This window comes from Pollachius pollachius (genome assembly GCF_949987615.1).
Source record: "Pollachius pollachius genome assembly, chromosome: 16".
Classification (NCBI taxonomy): Eukaryota; Metazoa; Chordata; class Actinopteri; order Gadiformes; family Gadidae; genus Pollachius; species Pollachius pollachius.
This window is the reverse complement of record NC_136949.1, coordinates 19,021,474-19,034,988: the sequence shown is the minus strand read 5'-3', so window position 1 is coordinate 19,034,988 and position 13,515 is coordinate 19,021,474.

The window sequence follows — 13,515 nt, the reverse complement described above, 5'->3', positions numbered from 1 at the left end:
CAAGTGAAGGGATTTGAACTGCAATTTGAATTAGAGTCTGAAAGGAGTAATCAATGTAAACTTGCACACCATTTTAAAAAGTTAAAATGGTTGGAAACAAATAAAGTGAAGAGTTAGTGATCAAGTTTGAATACATTTGAGATAGATAACAATCATATTTCCAATAGATTAATCATTTTAGCACCAGTGAAACAAAAAATTGTAATAGGCGTGGGGTTGGACCCAAGAACAGCACAGACTAAGACCAGCGTTGGAACAGTTCAACAGTTTATTGTCCAAACAGGGAATCCAAGCTAACTGGAGACAGACAATGGGCGAGCAGGCAGAGGGGTCAGGGACAGAAGGCTGTTCAGGTTACCAGGGCAGGAACGACGAGGGCGGGTCAGGAACAAGCAGGGTCGAAACCAAGGAAGCAATATGTGAAATAGTACTAGAGAGCTTTGCATGCTGCTGAAGACCTCATTGCTCTCATGGACAGATGCAGGGAAGTGAAGCTGAGGCTGAGCATAAAGAAGCTGCAGTTTCGTTTGAGGGAGGTCCGCTTCCACGGCCACGTACTGTCGGCGGAGGGCCTCAAAGCTGACCCCGAGAAGGTCAGGGCGGTCCTCGACATGCCAAACCCCACGGATGCAAAAGGCGTTCAGCGGTGTGTCGGCTTCGTTAACTATTTATCAAGGTTCATGCCCCGCTTGTCAGAGGTGTGTGAACCGCTGAGAAGGCTGCTGGACAAAGAGGTGCCGTGGCACTGGTTGCCCAAACATGATGCTGCTATGAAGGAGATCAAGACGCTGGTCACGGCGGTGCCAGTACTACGTTATTATGATGTCAGCAAGCCAGTCACCATACAGAGTGACTCCAGTCAGACCGGGTTGGGCTGCTGCCTTCTTCAGGGGGGGCAGCCGGTTGCGTTCGCCTCCCGAGCGCTAAGCCAGACGGAGCAAAACTATGCACAGATCGAGAAGGAGTGCCTGAGCATCGTATTCGTTTGTCAACGCTTCCACTACTACCTATATGGGAGGGGCGATGTGACTGCAGAGACCGACCACCGCCCGCTAGTGTCAATCTTCTCTAAGCCCCTTCTTAGTGCACCAAAGCGCCTGCAGAGCATGCTCCTTACACTGCAGAACTACTGCCTCACAGTGGTCTACAAGCCAGGCCCTGAAATGTACATAAGTGACACGCTCAGCAGGGCCCCCACCCCGCCACAGAGAATGGACATTCAGTACAGACGTGAAATGGTCTGCAGCATGCAGCAGGAGCAGTGTGACGCAGCAGCCATTCAGCAAGCAGACTACCTCAACGTCACTTGCCAACGCCTCGCACAGATACGGAAACGCACAGAGGAGGATGTGTGTCTTCAAACACTTAAGTCGGTCGTGCTGGGCGGATGGCCAGAACACAAAGAGGAGAGCCCCATGGCCATCAGAGATTACTGGGCCATCAGAGATGAAATAAGCGCACAGGACGGTGTGCTTTTTAGGAGCCAGCGAGTCATCATTCCGAAATCTATGCGCCCCGAGATGCTGAGACGGATCCACTACAACCACGTGGGGAGTGAGGCTTGTTTCAGACAGGCCCGCGATACTCTCTACTGGCCAAACATGCAGGGAGAAATCAAAGACTATGTGCCACGGTGTTCAGTGTGTAATGAGTATGCACACGAGCAACAGAGGAGACTATGATGTCACACCCGCTCCCCACACGTCCCTGGCAGCTGGTGAGCATGGACCTGTTAGCTACGCAAGGCAGGATGTCCTGCTCATGGTGGATCATTATTCTGACTTCTGGGAGATTGATCTACTTCCAGACCTGTCAGCTGGTACGGCCATCAGAAGGTGCAAGGCGCAGTTTGCAAGGTACGGCATCCCTGACCGGGTCATTTCAGACTGTGGAGGTCAGTTTGACTGTGGAGAGTTTCGGGCGTTTGCGAGGGAGTGGGGCTTCGAACATGTCAGCCCAGCACAGCGACTGATGTCAAGGAGGCTGAGAACTCTTCTCCCTGTGGCCGACCAGCTGCTAGAGCCTCAGGTCACCACTGGGGTTACAGACAAGCTGAGAGTGAAGCGTCAGGCAGCGAAGCTGACTTACGACAGATCTGCGAGGAGCTGAACGTCGGCCAGCCCATCAGGATGAAACCACTCCCGGGTGACAGGACGGGCCGATGGAGGAGAGGTGTATGCTTGCAGCAGGTGGGACCGCGGTCCTATCTCGTCAACGTGGAGGGAACCACATATCGTCGCAACAGGATCGATCTCCGACCAGCAGAGGTTTCCCCTCCACAGCCAGCAGCTCACGAAGAACGGCCACCTGAGCAGCCTGTGGACGCGGGTGCAGCTGACGGGGGCCATGCAGGCGGGGGCAATGCAGAGGAAGTCGTCAGCAGCCCTGCGACGTCTCCAAGGTTAACAGCCCCGAGGTCACCGCCATCTCCCTCATGGGCTGTGTCCACATCATGCGGTGCGTTACAGGGCCGGGCCTTCTCCCGGAGCGGGAGGCATATTAAGCCTCCGGACAGACTTGACCTTTAGGTCATACACTGAGCTGAGACTGACACGCGCTCGCACACGCACACACGCAGGCACACACACACATGCGGGACAGTGGATTATTGTTGCAAAAAACAAAAATGAAAAGATGGTCACTTCGAATGTTCTTATTCGGTTGTTTTGTGCATGCTTTGATACTGCTATTTTGTGGTTATAGTTCTGCAAGGTTCCTGGTTCCTATTGACTTACTGTCTCGTCTTGATACACTTTCTATTGCACTATGTTGATATGTGGATATGAGCACTAATGTTCTAAAGACTGATACTATCCATGTTATTGTTTGGTATTGTGTTATACAAGGAAGGGAGATGTTGTAGGGTAGCCGACAGCTCCCTCTAGTGGGCTTTGTGTGTGTATGGACTCGGGCAGTCGTCACGCGTCAGTCCTGTTATGCGCTAACTCGTTCAATACATGTTACTATGAGACACAGCCCGACTCCGTGAATTCTTCTATGCACCTTCACTTGCAACAGCTTCCTCTCTCCTGAGCGTTGGGACGTGAGGAGGAATAACACTTTGACTGGGCAGCAGACTGCTGACACTGTGAGCAAGCTTTGTGTCATTCGTAGACAGAGAGCTCGCTCTAGCGGCCGTCTCGCCACATGTCATGCCAGGCATGATGTGGTGAGGGGAAAGTAATGTAGGGCTGACAGAGAGCTCGCTCAAGCAATAATACGAGGTTTATTGACGGCCTGCCTATATGTGGTGGGAGATGCGTGTGAAACAGTTATGGCCGGGCCGATAGGCTCCGGTGTTAACTGGGGTGTGGAGAGAAAACAGCCGTCTTTAGTAAAGAGGTGTTTCTCGCTGTCAGACGCTTCTCCCTCGCCCCGTCATTGCCTTCGCCGGCGCTTGTGGGGCGGCACATTGCCCCATGAGCCCGCTGCCCGGGGCCTTTGCTGGCCGCTCGCCGCAGCCTGCAATGGAGGCGGGCGGGGCTGGTAAGGCGGGCGAGGTTGGTAAGCTGGGGGGGCCAGGAGGAGGATCTGCCAGCAAAAGTAGCTGTCGGAGGCCTATGGCGACGACGGGAGCCTGGAGCGGAGCGCTGCTGCCGGGGTTGAGGCGGAGGGCAGTAGACGTGTCTCCGGAATTTCTCTGCCTCCTCGGAAGCAGCCTGCATTTCATCCACCATAGATGACAGACGGGGCCCGAACAGCTCGTCTGGGCTGATGGGGCACTCCAGTAACTGTTGCCTCAAAGGCTCAGGGATGCCCGGGGTCTGCTGCAGCCACAGGCTCCTCTGTATGAGGTGCTGCCATGCCGCCGTCCAGGCCGCTGCCACCGCACCGGTGGAGCAGAGGCAGAGGATGACACCGGCAGTTTTCGCCACGTCGACTGCCCGTTCGGCCAGATGATGAGGGTCAGCCGCCATGGTGGAGATGTCAACAGCAGGGCGATGTTTTTCATAACAGCCTCTTGCTGCATCATACACTGATGCGCTCTGTCTGTAAGCTTGGCCGTCAGCTGGTCTTTGGGAGTGGGGCAGCGGCCGCTGAGCCCCGGCTTCACTCCAAAGACAGCACACAGAGCGGGATCCAACGGCGGAACTGCCCTGTAACCCTGGTCTGTCAGACCCTCCGTCTTCGTGACCTGGATAAATGTTTTCACCGGGGCTCCGAGCTTCCCGGGCTCCGCCTCAGCCCCACTGAAGTACGGTCTGATGGCGGGAAACATCGGCCAGATCGGGTCGAGACGGGCGGGGCGTGTCGCGGCCTCGAGCCCCCAGATACCATAGAGCTGGTCCGGGCGTTGGGGGGCCTGAGGCATGGGCACCGCAAGGACAAGGTTTGCGGCTGCCCTGGCAATAATGCCCGGTCGCTCTGCCACCAAAGCTCCAACCACTGGAAGTGAGGTGAAGTCCATTAGTTTTAAGCAACCACCCTTTGGTAGTGAAGTACATTAGTTTTGAGCACAATCAACATTTTAAGGTCAGAAACACATTGTTGGTCAATAAGTGATTCTCTCGCTCTGAAAAGCATTTTGCACACATAAAAACTTGACATGTGAATATTTCTGTTACTTTCAATGGAAACGTGTTATTATGCTTATGAAAATTATTTATTAATTATTTATTTATTATTTATTTATTTACTTATTATGAAATGCATTTTGAACACGTAAAAATTAGAAACGTTGATATTTCTGTTCCTTTCAATGCAAACAGGCTTGCAAAGGGTTGTATAAGCCGTATACCGCCCATTTGGAAGTGAAGTCCAATAATTTTACAACATTTTAAGGTCAGAAACACATTGTTGGTCAAAAAGGGATTCTCTCACTCTGAAAAGCATTTTGCACACATAAAAATTAGAAACGTTGATATTTCTGTTCCTTTCAATGCAAACATGTAATAAGGCTTGCAAAGGGTTGTATAAGCCGTATACCACCCATTTGGAAGTGAAGTCCATTAGTTTTACAAGATTTTAAGGTCAGAAACACATTGTTGGTCAAAAAGCGATTCTGTCACTCTGAAAAGCATTTTGCGCACATAAAAATTAGAAACGTTGATATTTCTGTTCCTTTCAATATAAACATGTAATTAGGCTTGCAAAGGGTTGCATAAGCCATATACCACCAATTTGGAAGTGAAGTCCATTAGTTTTGAAAAACCAGCCTTTGGTAGTGAAGTACATTAGTATTGCGCACAATCAACATTTTAAGGTCAGAAACACATTGTTGGTAAAAAAGTGATTCTCTCACTCTGAAATGCATTTTGAACACGTACAAATTAGAAACGTTGATATTTCTGTTCCTTTCAATGCAAACAGGCTTGCAAAGGGTTGTATAAGCCGTATACCGCCCATTTGGAAGTGAAGTCCAATAGTTTTACAACATTTTAAGGTCAGAAACACATTGATGGTCAAAAAGGGATTCTCTCACTCTGAAAAGCATTTTGCACACATAAAAATTAGAAACGTTGATATTTCTGTTCCTTTCAATGCAAACATGTAATAAGGCTTGCAAAGGGTTGTATAAGCCGCATACCACCCATTTGGAAGTGAAGTCCATTCGTTTTGAGCAACCACCCTTTGTTAGTGAAGTACATTAGTTTTGAGCCAAATCAACATTTAAAGGTCAGAAACACATTGTTGGTCAAAAAGGGATTCTATCGCTCTGAAAAGCATTTTGCACACATAAAAATTAGAAACATTGATATTTCTGTTCCTTTTAATGCAAACATGTAATTTGGCTTGCAAAGGGTTGTATAAGCCGTATACCGCCCATTTGGAAGTGAAGTCCACTAGTTTCACAACATTTTAAGGTCAGAAACACATTGTTGGTCAAAAAGTGATTCTCTCGCTCTGAAATGCATTTTGCACACATAAAAACTAGAAAAGTGAATATTTCTGTTCCTTTCAATGCAAACGTGTTATTATGCTTACAAAAGGGTTATTTAAGCATAAACCACCAATTGGGAGTGAATTCCATTAGTTTTGAGCAATATCAACATTGTAAGGTCAGAATCACATTGTTGGTCAAAAAGTGCTTCTCTCGCTCTGAAAAGCATTTTGCACACATAAAAACTAGAAAAGTTGATGTTTTTGTTTCTTTCAATGCAAACGTGTTATTATGCTTACAAATGGGTTATTTAAGCATAAACCACCATTTTGAAGTGAATTCCATCAGTTTTGAGCAATATCAACATTGTAAGGTCAGAATCGCATTGTTGGTCAAAAAGTGCTTCTCTCGCTCTGAAAAGCATTTTGCACACATAAAAACTAGAACAGTGAATATTTCTGTTCCTTTCAATTCAAACATGTTATTATGCTTACAAAATGGTTATTTAACCATAAACCACCATTTGGAAGTGAATTCCATCAGTTTTGAGCAATATCAACATTGTAAGGTCAGAATTGCATTGTTGGTCAAAAAGTGCTTCTCTCGCTCTGAAAAGCATCTTGCACACATAAAAACTAGAAAAGTTGATAATTCTGTTTCTTTCAATTCAAAAGTGTTATTATGCTTACAAATGGGTTATTTAAGCATAAACCACCATTTGGAAGTGAATTCCATTAGTTTTGAGCAATATCAACATTGTAAGGTCAGAATCGCATTGTTGGTCAAAAAGTGCTTCCCTCGCTCTGAAATGCATTTTGCACACATTAAAACTAGAAAAGTTGATATTTCTTTTTCTTTCAATGCAAACGTGTTATTATGCTTACAAATGGGTTATTTAAGCATAAACCACCATTTGGAAGTGAATTCCATCAGTTTTGAGCAATATCAACATTGTAAGGTCAGAATCGCATTGTTGGTCAAAAAGTGCTTCTCTCGCTCTGAAAAGCATTTTGCACACATAACAACTTGACAAGTGAATATTTCTGTTCCATTCAATGCAAACGTGTTATTATGCTTACAAATGGGTTATTTAAGCATAAACCACCATTTGGGAGTGAATTCCATTAGTTTTGAGCAATATCAACATTGTAAGGTCAGAATCACATTGTTGGTCAAAATGTGCTTCTCTCGCTCTGAAAAGCATTTTGCACACATAAAAACTTGATAAGTGAATATTTCTGTTCCTGTCAATGCAAACGTGTTATTATGCTTACAAATGGGTTATTTAAGCATAAACCACCATTTGGAAGTGAATTCCATCAGTTTTGAGCACTGTCAACATTGTAAGGTTAGAATTGCATTGTTGGTCAAAAAGTGCTTCTCTCGCTCTGAAAAGTATTTTGCACACATAAAAACTAGAAAAGTTGATATTTCTGTTTCTTTCAATGCAAATGTGTAATTATGCTTACAAATGGGTTATTTAAGCATAAACCACCATTTGGAAGTGAATTCCATCAGTTTTGAGCAATATCAAGATTGTAAGGTCAGAATCGCATTGTTGGTCAAAAAGTGCTTCTCTCGCTCTGAAAAGCATTTTGCACACATAAAAACTTGACAATTGAATATTTCTGTTCCTTTCAATTCAAACGTGTTATTATGCTTACACAAGGGTTATATAAGCATAAACCACCATTTGGAAGTGAATTCCATCAGTTTTGATCAATATCAACATTGTAAGGTTAGAATCACATTGTTGGTCAAAAAGTGCTTCTCTCGCTCTGAAAAGCATGTTGCACACATAAAAACTAGAAAGTTGATATTTCTGTTTCATTCAATGCAAACGTGTTACTATGCTTACAAATGGGTTATTTAAGCATAAACCACCATTTGGGAGTGAATTCAATCAGTTTTGAGTAATATCAACATTGTAAGGTCAGAATCGCATTGTTGGTCAAAATGTGCTTCTCTCGCTCTGAAAAGCATTTTGCACACATAAAAACTTGACAAGTGAATATTTCTGTTCCTTTCAATTCAAACGTGTTATTATGCTTACAAATGGGTTATTTAAGCATAAACCACCATTTGGAAGTGAATTCCATCAGTTTTAAGCAATATCAACATTGTAAGGTCAGAATCGCATTGTTGGTCAAAAGGTGCTTCTCTCACTCTGAAAAGCATTTTGCACACATAAAAACTTGACAAGTGAATATTTCTGTTACATTCAATACAAACGTTTTATTATGCTTACAAAAGGGTTAATTAAGCATAAACCACCATTTGGGAGTGAATTCCATTAGTTTTGAGAATTATCAACATTGTAAGGTCAGAATCGCATTGTTGGTCAAAATGTGCTTCTCTCGCTCTGAAAAGCATTTTGCACACATAAAAACTAGAAAAGTTGATATTTCTGTTTCTTTCAATGCAAACGTGTTATTATGCTTGCAAATGGGTTATTTAAGCATAAACCACCATTTGGAAGTGAATTCCATCAGTTTTGAGCACTATCAACATTGTAAGGTTAGAATCGCATTGTTGGTCAAAAAGTGCTTCTCTCGCTCTGAAAAGCATTTTGCACACATAAAAACTAGAAAAGTTGATATTTCTGTTTCTTTCAATGCAAACGTGTTATTATGCTTACAAATGGGTTAATTAAGCATAAACCACAATTTGGAAGTGAATTCTATCAGTTTTGAGCAATGTCAACATTGTAAGGTTAGAATCGTATTGTTGGTCAAAAAGTGCTTCTCTCGCTCTGAAAAGCATTTTGCACACATAAAAACTACAAAAAATAATATTTCTGTTTCTTTCAATGCAAACGTGTTATTATGCTTACAAATGGGTTATTTAAGCATAAACCACCATTTGGAAGTGAATTCCATCAGTTTTGAGCACTATCAACATTGTAAGGTTAGAATCGCATTGTTGGTCAAAAAGTGCTTCTCTCGCTCTGAAAAGCATTTTGCACACATAAAAACTAGAAAAGTTGATATTTCTGTTTCTTTCAATGCAAACGTGTTATTATGCTTACAAATGGGTTAATTAAGCATAAACCACCATTTGGAAGTGAATTCTATCAGTTTTGAGCAATGTCAACATTGTAAGGTTAGAATCGTATTGTTGGTCAAAAAGTGCTTCTCTCGCTCTGAAAAGCATTTTGCACACATAAAAACTACAAAAAATAATATTTCTGTTTCTTTAAATTTAAACGTGTTATTATGCTTACAAATGGGTTATTTTAGCATAAACCACCATTTGGAAGTGAATTCCATCAGTTTTGAGCAATATCAACATTGTAAGGTCAGAATCGCATTGTTGGTCAAAAAGTGCTTCTCTCGCTCTGAAAAGCATTTTGCACACATAAAAACTAGAAAAGTTGACATTTCTGTTTCTTTCAATGCAAACGTGTTATTATGCTTACAAATGGGTTATTTAAGCATGAACCACTATTTGGAAGTGAATTCGATCAGTTTTAAGTAATGTCAACATTGTAAGGTCAGAATCGCATTGTTGGTCAAAAAGTGCTTCCCTCGCTCTGAAAAGCATTTTGCACACATAAAAACTTGACACGTGAATATTTCTGTTCCTCTCAATTCAAACGTGTTATTATGCTTACAAATGGGCTATTAAGCATAAACCACCATTTGAAAGTGTATTCCATCACTTTTGAGCAATAAAAACATTGTAAGGTCAGAATCGCATTGTTGGTCAAAAAGTGCTTCTTGGTCTGAAAAGCATTTTGCACACATAAAAACTTGACAACTGAATATTTCTGTTCCTTTCAATGCAAACGTGTTATTATGCTTACAAATGGGTTATTTAAGCATAAACCACCATTTGGAAGTGAATTCCATCAGTTTTGAGCCATATCAACATTGTAAGGTTAGAATTGCATTGTTGGTCAAAAAGTGCTTCTCTCGCTCTGAAAAGCATTTTGCACACATAAAAACTTGACAAGTGAATATTTTTGTTCCTTTCAATTCAAACGTGTTATTATGCTTACAAAAGAGTTATATAAGCATAAACCACCATTTGGAAGTGAATTCCATCAGTTTTGAGCAATATCAACATTGTAAGGTTAGAATACCATTGTTGGTCAAAAAGTGCTTCTCTCGCTCTGAAAAGCAATTTGCACACATAAAAACTAGAAAAGTTTATATTTCTGTTTCTTTCAATGCAAACTTGTTATTATGCTTACAAATGGGTTATTTAAGCATAAACCACCTTTTGGAAGTGAATTCCATCAGTTTTGAGCAATATCAACAATGTAAGGTCAGAATCACATTGTTGGTCAAAAAGTGCTTCTCTCGCTCTGAAAAGCATTTTGCACACATAAAAACTAGAAAAGTGAATAGTTCTGTTCCTTTCAATGCAAACGTGTTATTATGCTTAAAAAAGGGTTATTTAAGCATAAACCACCATTTGGGAGTGAATTCCCTTAGTTTTGAGCAATATCAACATTGTAAGGTCAGAATCACATTGTTGGTCAAAAAGTGCTTCTCTCGCTCTGAAAAGCATTTTGCACAAATAAAAAGAAGAAAAGTTGATATTTCTGTTTCTTTCAATGCAAACGTGTTATTATGCTTACAAATGGGTTATTTAATCATAAACCACCATTTGAAAGTGAATTCCATCACTTTTGAGCAATAGCAACATTGTAAGGTCAGAATCACATTGTTGGTCAAAAAGTGCTTCTCTCGCTCTGAAAAGCATTTTGCACACATGAAAACTTGACAAGTGAATATTTCTGTTCCTTTCAATGCAAACGTGTTATTATGCTTACAAAATGGTTATTTAAGCATAAACCACCATTTGGGAGTGAATTCCATTAGTTTTGAGCAATATCAACATTGTAAGGTTAGAATCGTATTGTTGGTCAAAAAGTGCTTCTCTCGCTCTGAAAAGCATTTTGCACTCATAAAAACTTGACAAGTGAATATTTTTGTTCCTTTCAATGCAAACGTGTTATTATGCTTACAAATGGGTTATTTATGCATAAACCACCATTTGGAAGTGAATTCCATCAGTTTTGAGCAATATCAAGATTGTAAGGTTAGAATCGCATTGTTGGTCAAAAAGTGCTTCTCTCGCTCTGAAAAGCATTTTGCACACATAAAAACTTGACAAGTGAATATTTTTGTTCCTTTCAATGCAAACGTGTTATTATGCTAACAAATGGGTTATTTAAGCATAAACCACCATTTGGGAGTGAATTCAATCAGTTTTGAGTAATATCAACATTGTAAGGTCAGAATCGCATTGTTGGTCAAAATGTGCTTCTCTCGCTCTGAAAAGCATTTTGCACACATAAAAACTTGACAAGTGAATATTTTTGTTCCTTTCAATTCAAACGTGTTATTATGCTTACAAAAGAGTTATATAAGCATAAACCACCATTTGGAAGTGAATTCCATCAGTTTTGAGCAATATCAACATTGTAAGGTTAGAATACCATTGTTGGTCAAAAAGTGCTTCTCTCGCTCTGAAAAGCAATTTGCACACATAAAAACTAGAAAAGTTTATATTTCTGTTTCTTTCAATGCAAACTTGTTATCATGCTTACAAATGGGTTATTTAAGCATAAACCACCATTTGGAAGTGAATTCCATCAGTTTTGAGCAATATCAACAATGTAAGGTCAGAATCACATTGTTGGTCAAAAAGTGCTTCTCTCGCTCTGAAAAGCATTTTGCACACATAAAAACTAGAAAAGTGAATAGTTCTGTTCCTTTCAATGCAAACGTGTTATTATGCTTAAAAAAGGGTTATTTAAGCATAAACCACCATTTGGGAGTGAATTCCCTTAGTTTTGAGCAATATCAACATTGTAAGGTCAGAATCACATTGTTGGTCAAAAAGTGCTTCTCTCGCTCTGAAAAGCATTTTGCACAAATAAAAAGAAGAAAAGTTGATATTTCTGTTTCTTTCAATGCAAACGTGTTATTATGCTTACAAATGGGTTATTTAATCATAAACCACCATTTGAAAGTGAATTCCATCACTTTTGAGCAATAGCAACATTGTAAGGTCAGAATCACATTGTTGGTCAAAAAGTGCTTCTCTCGCTCTGAAAAGCATTTTGCACACATGAAAACTTGACAAGTGAATATTTCTGTTCCTTTCAATGCAAACGTGTTATTATGCTTACAAAATGGTTATTTAAGCATAAACCACCATTTGGGAGTGAATTCCATTAGTTTTGAGCAATATCAACATTGTAAGGTTAGAATCGTATTGTTGGTCAAAAAGTGCTTCTCTCGCTCTGAAAAGCATTTTGCACACATAAAAACTTGACAAGTGAATATTTTTGTTCCTTTCAATGCAAACGTGTTATTATGCTTACAAATGGGTTATTTATGCATAAACCACCATTTGGAAGTGAATTCCATCAGTTTTGAGCAATATCAAGATTGTAAGGTTAGAATCGCATTGTTGGTCAAAAAGTGCTTCTCTCGCTCTGAAAAGCATTTTGCACACATAAAAACATGACAAGTGAATATTTTTGTTCCTTTCAATGCAAACTTGTTATTATGCTTACAAATGGGTTATTTATGCATAAACCACCATTTGGAAGTGAATTCCATCAGTTTTGAGCAATATCAAGTTTGTAAGGTTAGAATCGCATTGTTGGTCAAAAAGTGCTTCTCTCGCTCTGAAAAGCATTTTGCACACATAAAAACTTGACAATTGAATATTTCTGTTCCTTTCAATTCAAACGTGTTATTATGCTAACACAAGGGTTATATAAGCATAAACCACCATTTGGAAGTGAATTCCATCAGTTTTGATCAATATCAACATTGTAAGGTTAGAATCACATTGTTGGTCAAAAAGTGCTTCTATCGCTCTGAAAAGCATGTTGCACACATAAAAACTAGAAAGTTGATATTTCTGTTTCATTCAATGCAAACGTGTTACTATGCTTACAAATGGGTTATTTAAGCATAAACCACCATTTGGGAGTGAATTCAATCAGTTTTGAGTAATATCAACATTGTAAGGTCAGAATCGCATTGTTGGTCAAAATGTGCTTCTCTCGCTCTGAAAAGCATTTTGCACACATAAAAACTAGAAAAGTTGATATTTCTGTTACTTTCAATGCAAACGTGTTATTATGCTTACAAATGGGTTATTTAAGCATAAACCACCATTTGGGAGTGAATTCCATCAGTTTTGAGCAATATCAAGATTGTAAGGCTTGAATCGCATTGTTGGTCAAAAAGAGCTTCTCTCGCTCTGAAAAGCATTTAGCACACATAAAAACTTGACAAGTGAATATTTCTGTTCCTTTCAATTCAAACGTGTTATTATGCTTACAAATGGGTTATTTAAGCATAAACCACCATTTGGAAGTGAATTCCATCAGTTTTGAGCACTATCAACATTGTAAGGTCAGAATCGCATTGTTGGTCAAAAAGTGCTTCTCTCGCTCTGAAAAGCATTTTGCACACATAAAAACTAGAAAAGTTGATATTTCTGTTTCTTTCAATGCAAACGTGTTATTATGCTTACAAATGGGTTATTTAAGCATAAACCACCATTTGGAAGTGAATTCCATCAGTTTTAAGCAATATCAACATTGTAAGGTCAGAATTGCATTGTTGGTCAAAAAGTGCTTCTCTCGCTCTGAAAAGCATTTAGCACACATACAAACTTGACGAGTGAATATTTCTGTTCATTTCAATTCAAACGTGTTA